An 8,379-nucleotide genomic window follows, 5' to 3' on the forward strand; every position below is an offset into this window, starting at 1 on the left:
GCTCAAGGCTCGCCCAAACCTGGATTACATTTCCATTTCAAACACGCTTCTCTGCACGTTACCGAATCTCCCCTTCACCCAAAAAGCAAAGGCGAAGCTCCAGCATACCAGCCTGGGCGGTGTTTGTCTTGCTCACTGCCTGTGCCAGGAGCTCTGGTCTGCGGCCTGTGCAGCCACTCTGGTGTTTCAAGTGGGCAACCTCGGGCTCACCCCCCAGGTGTTTGTTTTACAATAGTTTTCTGGGTTAGAAAACTTGCAAACGTTTTTCCTTCATCAAGATTTTCCTTCCAGGTAGTGACCCAGAGAGCCCCCGTACACTGGAAACACTCAGAGGACGAGCTGTTGTTTGGCCAGCAGCATGGCTGAACTGGTGTTCTTCCAAATAGTCCTTCCTTCAGAGTTGCAGCAGCAGCCTCGCCCAGGTGTCCTGTCAGCCTGGGAGAGACTTCCCTGCAGCTCCTCCAGGATAAACTCATGTGTAGGTGGGATGTGTGGCACCAGCTGGAGACAAGGTTTGCATGCCATGGTGTTCAGAGGTTCCGTCAGCCCAAAGAGCATTCACAGTTGTGAATAAAGTAACTGCCTGGGATGACAGTTGAAACAAGGAGGAGTTTTCTCGGAATCACAGTGATGTAAAACATTTCAGAAATGGCAACAAGCGTTTATAGTTACCTGCTCATTTACTCTTAATGAAATGTTGCCATCTCTAATTGGGCATCCTGTGGCGAGGCTGAGGTTTGTGTGCATAAGAGGAAATAAGCCAGCCCCATAATGATGACTATTACTGACATAACTTGTGTTCATCAGCTTCACTTCCATCCTAAACAACACCTACACAGCTTCTTGTCTCTTGTTCCATCTGCTTTGGTCATTTTTCCTTTTTGCCTTGTTTTTCTGTTAAACTCCTCCCTTTGCAAGGTAGGAGCACAGCTGCCCACTACACGGTCCATTGTGGCACTCACGAACAGGCAACCAGCACAGTGGTTAATGGCAATGCCCTGACATGCCCATTGCTGATAAAAGCTTGCTAATTGTCTGAGCAACTTGCTCAGGTAAATAATGGCAGGCAAAGGTTGCTGCATTTCTGTCTAGAGCTTCCTGCACAGATCATGTACGGACAGAAATTTGCATCTATGGGAGAATTATTAGTTCAACACCTCTCTGAAGCATTCAGCTTGCCTGTGTGCCACACAGACAGTCTACATGCACATGTATCTGAGAGTTTTAAGCATCCTCAACTGCAGATTCACTTCATACACAGCAAAGGCCTTGCGTCTGATTCAGAGCTGCAGTTTGCCTGAAGAAAACCACTTCCAGCCTCAGGATGCTCTCCAGGATGAATGCATTTCACATTTGTCAAGAATTTCTTGATGTTTAGCCCCTCAGTCAGGGTTGCGAGTAGCTGTGACTGAGCAGCAGTACATCCACATATCCTGGGCATTTCCATAATGTCCCCGTAGATCACCTTCATGATGTCAAAGCAGTCCTCCTCGAGTGTGTTGGAAGTTTTGGGCCGCAGAAGAGATTCGGCCTGCCGGGAGAGGGCAGCCTGACTGCAGCTGGCACACATGAGCGCCAGGAGTTTTTCAGGCTTCAGCAATCGTTTCAATCCAGGGCATGGTAATTCCTGAATGGGTTGGCAAGCACCCAGTAATCACAGTAATTATCCATTACCATACCTTCCAATTCATCCCAGATACAGAGGAGGCGGGAATATGCAAAGAAACCCAAGTACATGGTTGTCCAAGATAAGATCTTTGGGCCTTTATTTTACAAGCAGTAATTTTCTTTCAAAGGTGAGCACCAGGGACAGAAAGCGAATTTTCTCCTTTGAGGGTGGAGGCAGGGAAGGATGACACACTAACAGCAGCAAAAGGAACAAATCTAAGCTGTTTGATCTCTTCTTATTAGAAAAGCAGTTATGCAGGTTACATAGTGTTTAAAACGGTGCCCAAACCAGTTTTTTTCTTACCAGGGACCATGCACCCCCTGTACAAACGAAATGGAGTGTTCAGTGTGCTGTCTGTTAGCAGAAATACTTATTATGAAAGGTGTAGCAATCTACTTTTTTCAGAATGTTTGCTTAACACAACGTTAAAAGTGGTTAGTAAATATTTGAAGCTTATCTTAATTGCTTGGTGTTATAGGAACAAGTAAAATTCTATTAAATTGTTACTTTTTTCTTGGGCCTAACCAACCCCATCAGAGTTCAGATATGAGATTTGCTGAATTTTGAGGATAACCTACTGAGTAAGCAAAAGAAATTTCTTCCTATATTTGGGGGGAAAAATAAAGTTTGAAAATGTCTCTGTTTTCTTTGTCATCTTACTGCATTCTCATGTTAGCATGAATCCGATCATTTCAAAACCAGATACTGGTCTCTACTGATATTAATTATGCTGATCACCCAGTCATTAGCAAATCTCTTTCAGCTTACTCAGCATCTCCACAATGACTCACTGCAAGTAGTGTATTGACTCAGTAGGAAGTGACTTCATAGTCCTTGACAGAAAATCTAGCAGCAAATTTTGGTTTTACCTTTCCTTTTCGTCCTTTCCCCAGCCTTACTTCACCATTATGACTTAGCAATGACTGGAAACTTTTCTGCGATAGAAAGAAGCCTGATCTCTACCTTTATTCTTGTTTTCCTACATATGTTTTTTTATTCCATGTGCCTAATTGTAAGACTGTTCAGACTGTTCTGCTGTTCAGACAATTACCAGCAGGTGTCAGCAGAACCTCAGTCTTTCACAATCATGAGCTGTGCTGAGCTGTACAAATAACTCGAGTTTCAGAGGAATGTGACTCTGAAAGTGTCTGTCCTGCTGAAATTCTGTTTCGAAAGCACTGACTCAAGAGCCTAATTCGTGTTGATTTTGTATGAATATTTGATTCCTAAATTATGTTCATCTACTGTACATAATAATTATGAAAATTGTGTATTGTTTATGGATAATTGAAGAGTTGCTTGGTTTTTTAGGCTGAATTATTAAGTGGCTTACATAACAAAATATTTTTTTTTGTTATCTCAGTTACAAAAACTTCTGCCTGATGGAGGTCTGGTCAGTATTTGAAAGTACCATCAGGCAAAGCAATATTTCATTGTGGTAAATTGCTCTGCGCACCATGGGACGTGATGGGTGCATTTAAGTCAGTGTCATGGTACAGAATCCTACCCTAACTTGCCCTGGGGTTCTGCATTGGTGTGCTTACAATACTGGTGCTGTGAAGTCAGTTAAGCGATGTAGTGATATCCACATGGGGAGTTACTATGGAATAGCAATTACAAAGTAGTATTTCAAAGTATTTGATCAGGGAGACAAACTGAGCCATAACTATGGTATGATAAATGTATATAAATTGATGTAAGAGTATCAATACAGAGATCATAATATAACTACACCAAATTAACAGTAACTTTTTTTTTGAAGGATTTTTTTTTCAGGCAGATGAAAGTTAAGGTGTTTAGGCTCACCTTTTTCTTCTGTAGTGACCTTATCTGTGAAAAGAAGAATGGAAAAAATTCTAATCCTAGAAGAAACTGATGACCACAGTTTTTCATTGATGCTCTGGTTTTATTCTTCAATTTTTAACTGAAACCAGTTGGCCATTAAAAGAAGGATTTCTCAAATACCAGAGGTCACATAGGGAAATCTGGGTCCTTGTGTCCCTGCATAGATAGTCAATACTCAGCTTTCACTGAATTTGGTGTGTTTGGTTCTTTTAATAGGTTATCAGGGAGGTCCCCAGTGTTTGCAAGGTTAGGTGCTGTCTACTTGTGCACCAGATCATTGTGTATTCCTGACACCTAGGTTACACTTACTCCAGCATTTCTGGAAGTGTATCCTAATGTTATGCAATTCGGCTGGGACCCCATGAACCATGCATTTTGCTGTTCTTCTAACAAGGCTATTGCAGAAAAGTTAGAAGGGCTTGAACTTCCCTTTCTACACAGTATTTAACAGGGGAAAGGGTGTGACATGAAGTCCAGTGACAATCAGTAGAAGTTTTTCTATCTAGTTTTTTGCACTACTGATTTCACTGATCTTTGAATCAACCTGTCTTCCATCTTCCTCCCACCAAACATCATTCTTCAAACAGAACTACTTTTATAAGCATAATTTTCTGTCTAATGAAAAGTTACTCATTTTTTTGTGGGGAAAGATAGCAAATCCATATTCATAAAATTGTAAGAGAAGTGATAATTTTTTTGTGTTTGCTTTTTTTCCTTTCTGAACTATTTTTTATTGTATGCTGCAAAATACATTTTATAAGCTGATTCCTGTCTTCAGGCATCAAAACCAACTAAGATAACCATATTGAAAAAGATGGTGATAAAAATAATTCTTACATGGCAATATCTGAAAACAGAGGTAAGTATGAATTGAAAAGAGGCTTGTTATTCTTTTCAGTTCTGAAAATGTAAGGATAATAATTTTCTTGCTTTGGATGAAATCTTCTTCTGATTGAAGTCAAAGGAAGTTTTGCCATGATTTCAAGAGGGTAGGAATGTCACCCCTAATCTTGGCAGCAAGCAAAATAGAAAGCAGCTTCCTGTTAACAGCTTATGACTTGTTGACAGAATTTGGAATACACTAAATGTAGTGAAACTGATATATTTTTCTTGGAAAAGAAAAGAATTTTAGCTCATTTTAAAAGACTCCACATCTAGAAATATCTTCTTCAGCAGTCACCATGTACCCATGTTTAATACATTTCTAATATATGTGTTCAAATGGCTTAGAAATAGAGCTTTCTATTGTGTTTCAGCAAACATTTGGTTTGGGTTATAACACTATAGAAATGATAGATCCCTGCAGAAAAAATAAACTTTAAAGTCAGAGCACCAGAAATGTGATCTCAAGCAAGACTTACACATACCATTGAGAATAACTTCTCAATACATGAGGAAAAAACAAAAGAAAGAAAGAAAACTGTATGCAATTCACAGACCACTGAATCTGAAATTTGAACTCCATTGGACAGTGTGCAAGGTTATCACACACAGTAGTGCTCTAGCCACCCTGTTGTAACAAGTCATTTAAAATATTACCACTGCAATTCCATAATGGAGACAAAAATAAGGAAAAAAATTCAGTTCCTAAATGCTAGAGATGCTCAATGCATTTGTGATTTAATGTTTACAATCAAAGTGAAAAAAAAACACAAAACAACATTCAGGGGCCTGAAGAAAAATAATATGATGTTACAGGTCATTGTGCATGTAACACTTGTAGCAACATGGCTTTTTTTGCAGACAGTGTGAAAAAGGAAAGCTCCTGGGGAAATTCTGAAGGTGCATAATGGCAGGGTGAGGTATGCTTTTATAGAGAGTTCCTCCCAGGCTCGCAAGGTAGTATAGGAGAAGGACGTTATTGGTGTGAAAGGTTTAGTAATGTGCCGTGACAGCTGGTGGCAGTTGTCAGAGATGGCAGCAGGGCTGCAATCTGCACGGAGGAGAATTACATTGTGCTTGATGGTGGGGGAGCTGGTGGGAAGATGGGATGAGAGAGGAAGCCTACTTGAAGTTGTGGACATGAAGAAAAGAGCAGGAAATGGACTCTGTCAGAAGCAGGGAGAAGCATCTTGTTGTGAAAGGATGAAAACTGAACTGGTAATTTTGGCTCTATGGAAGTATGAAGAAGGTCATAGCTTTGAAGTTTTATGTATCAAGATTTACACAGAGCCTTGATATGAAAAGCTGACATGGAGAAAATCCCAGTCTGAAGGTGGTGACAAGTTCAAGGCCCAAGCAGCAGATGGGCCATCACTGCAGATGGGCAGCAGTGATGTTAGCCACTGTGCCTGGAAGAAGCAGCAGCAAAGAGAGCTTAGAAGACGGATTAAGGCTCTGGTGAGACATACTGAGCTTGAGCCGTTGTCGAGACATTCAGAGGGAAGAAGGCTGAGCTCTGGGCTTGGACAGAAAGGAACATATGGGTGGATTTGAGTCATCAGTATGAGAAGTTTGTCTTGTGTTTACAGACCAGCTTCCCCAGGGAGGAGATGCCCTCTCCAGAGGGAGGAGGGAAGATGATCAAGGACAGAGCCCTTTGGAGCCCACAGAAAGCTGGAGAAAAACAAAAGCATGTTATTCTCCTGTTCCAGCATGTGATTTGTTGACAATAAAAGCTTTTTATAACTAATTTTAAATCCTACTATCAAAACTTTTGAAGACACAGATTCTAATGCAGTATGGAGCTGGTACAGAAGCCCTACACAGTTTACTGAGTAAATAGTCACTTCTGGAGATTAATTTGAAGTTTCTTAAGTTACAACAATGTTACTGAAAACGAATGCCTGTTATGTATTTTGTTATTCCCTGCTCCAGGAGGAGTGTGCTGGAATTTCAGAGGAACAGAAAATTCAAAAAGCCGATACATATTAGAACAACTTTAATATTTTTCTGGAAAAAAAATAATTTTCATGAAATTTTTGCAAGCTTTTCTTTTTTTCATTTACTTTTTAATCTAGAGGGTTCCAAATTTTGTTAGAAAATGAGGGGAAGGAGAAATTGAGACAAATTACATAAAAATAAATTCCTTTTCTGAACATTTTTATTAGATGTTCTCCCTTTGTCTCCAGTCTAGGCAGAGGAGGCATCATTTTCACTGACTGCAACAGGTTCCTGAGCATGGCCAGGAAACACGGAGCAAGTCAGAGAAATTGCAGGAATAAGTAGGGCGCACTGGGTGGCAGAAAATTCCTCAAAAAGATCCTTACAAACTTTCCTCTAATTCATTGAATCTAAATCTTACTAATTTTTATCTCTTGGTGTGAGTCCTATTCTAAATGCAACACATGCCTGACAGTCACCAAAAGGTACAGAACAAGGTAGAAGAAGGCCTCTGCCACATAACTTTACAGAGGAACTATTAAATTATCCAGTCAGAAGGATCCTTCATGCATCTTGGGGAAAAATTTTAAATCAGCATTTGTGCTAAATAATAGTAATATGTCTTGCTTCCCCTTGCCCCTTTCTTCTCATATGCAGTGGTATTCTGAAATCAATATCCAGCAGCCATTTCTGACGTCTAGTTTTTGTAGATCCCAGAGGTTACTGCTGCAGGTTATTTGATCCATTACAAGCATTATTTAACTATCTATGGTTAAATATTCTAGAGGAAATAGAGGTACTTGGGAAAGAAAGGAGAAAAAAGCAAGAATTAAAGACTGTGAGACCACATCTTCTTCTGCAAGAAGGGTCTTGCCTGCCTGGTAGACTTTCTTTGATGTCTAATTATGTTAGATGTTAGTGTTGTAGTAGTCAGGTTTTGATCCGTAATTATGTCAGATGTTATGTTGTTGATGTTACTTCTGTAAATAACCCCTCTCTGAATTCACTAATTAAATCTCTTAATATTATTTATTCCCTCCTATCAAAACTTACTTCAGTAATTAAAAATATGATGGTAATTTATTCTGGCCGTATGACCATTTTGTTCAGGTATTTATTTAAATAATTGTATTTCATTACAACCTCACAAAAAAATTATCCTCTTCATATAATTAGAGATGTCTGTGAAAAGCCAAGAGGTATTAGGAGTTAGGCTGTGTTTATTCACTTTATGTATGCCCTTACTCTCGCAAACTTCAGGGTATTTGCAAAGGGGTAAAGGGTGTTACTTGTTACCACACAAAGTAAAACTTGCAAAATATCTGAATTTGCTTCACGATAAGCACGTTATCTAAATCTTGTAAGCACTAAAGAGATCAGAGAAAGAAATGTACCTTTCTCTTGTGTAATGTTACCTGGATTTTCTTTTTCTCTTGTAGGAGGCTGGCACGTTGCTGTAAACCAGCCTTAATCACCTGTGCACTCACTGCCTTCACCAGTATCACTGCTGCTCTCAGTATTATACAAGACACAACTGCAGGGACATGGAAATAGACATATTTCTGCACAGCTCTTAGGATTTCTTTTTCATCAGAGCTAACTAAAGGTTTCTGCCTTCATAAGGTCTTTGTTCGTGCTGGCAGGTCACGATTCAAGCTGGCAGGTTTCAGCAAGAGACACATCGGGGCATCAGGTATAATATATATCAGGGAATAACAGACTTGCTCCAAGGCTCATCTCTTTGGAAAAATGCAGTAAATTTTGTAACTCTGCCCCTACACCTACCAAAGAAACTGGACTGGCCTTCTAGCTTCAGGATAATAGACTTAACAGCCTCATTTCCTGGAGGGTGCTGGAAATAAATCAAGCCAGACTCCCTTGTTCCAGGGAGTGGAAAAGTTGGCAATCAGTCTTCTCCAAGGGAACCAGACAGAACTAGTCCCTTGGTCCTAAACACAGGAGAGCTCTTCTGTTTCTTCTTGCAGAAGAGCACAGAGCTGAAATCATGGCTGAGTGAGTTAAATTAACTCTTCTTTCTTCCC

This window comes from Pezoporus occidentalis, unplaced genomic scaffold, assembly GCF_034315485.1.
Source record: "Pezoporus occidentalis ecotype Australia unplaced genomic scaffold, CSIRO_AGI_Poc_V1 ctg109, whole genome shotgun sequence".
NCBI classification, from domain to species: domain Eukaryota; kingdom Metazoa; phylum Chordata; class Aves; order Psittaciformes; family Psittacidae; genus Pezoporus; species Pezoporus occidentalis.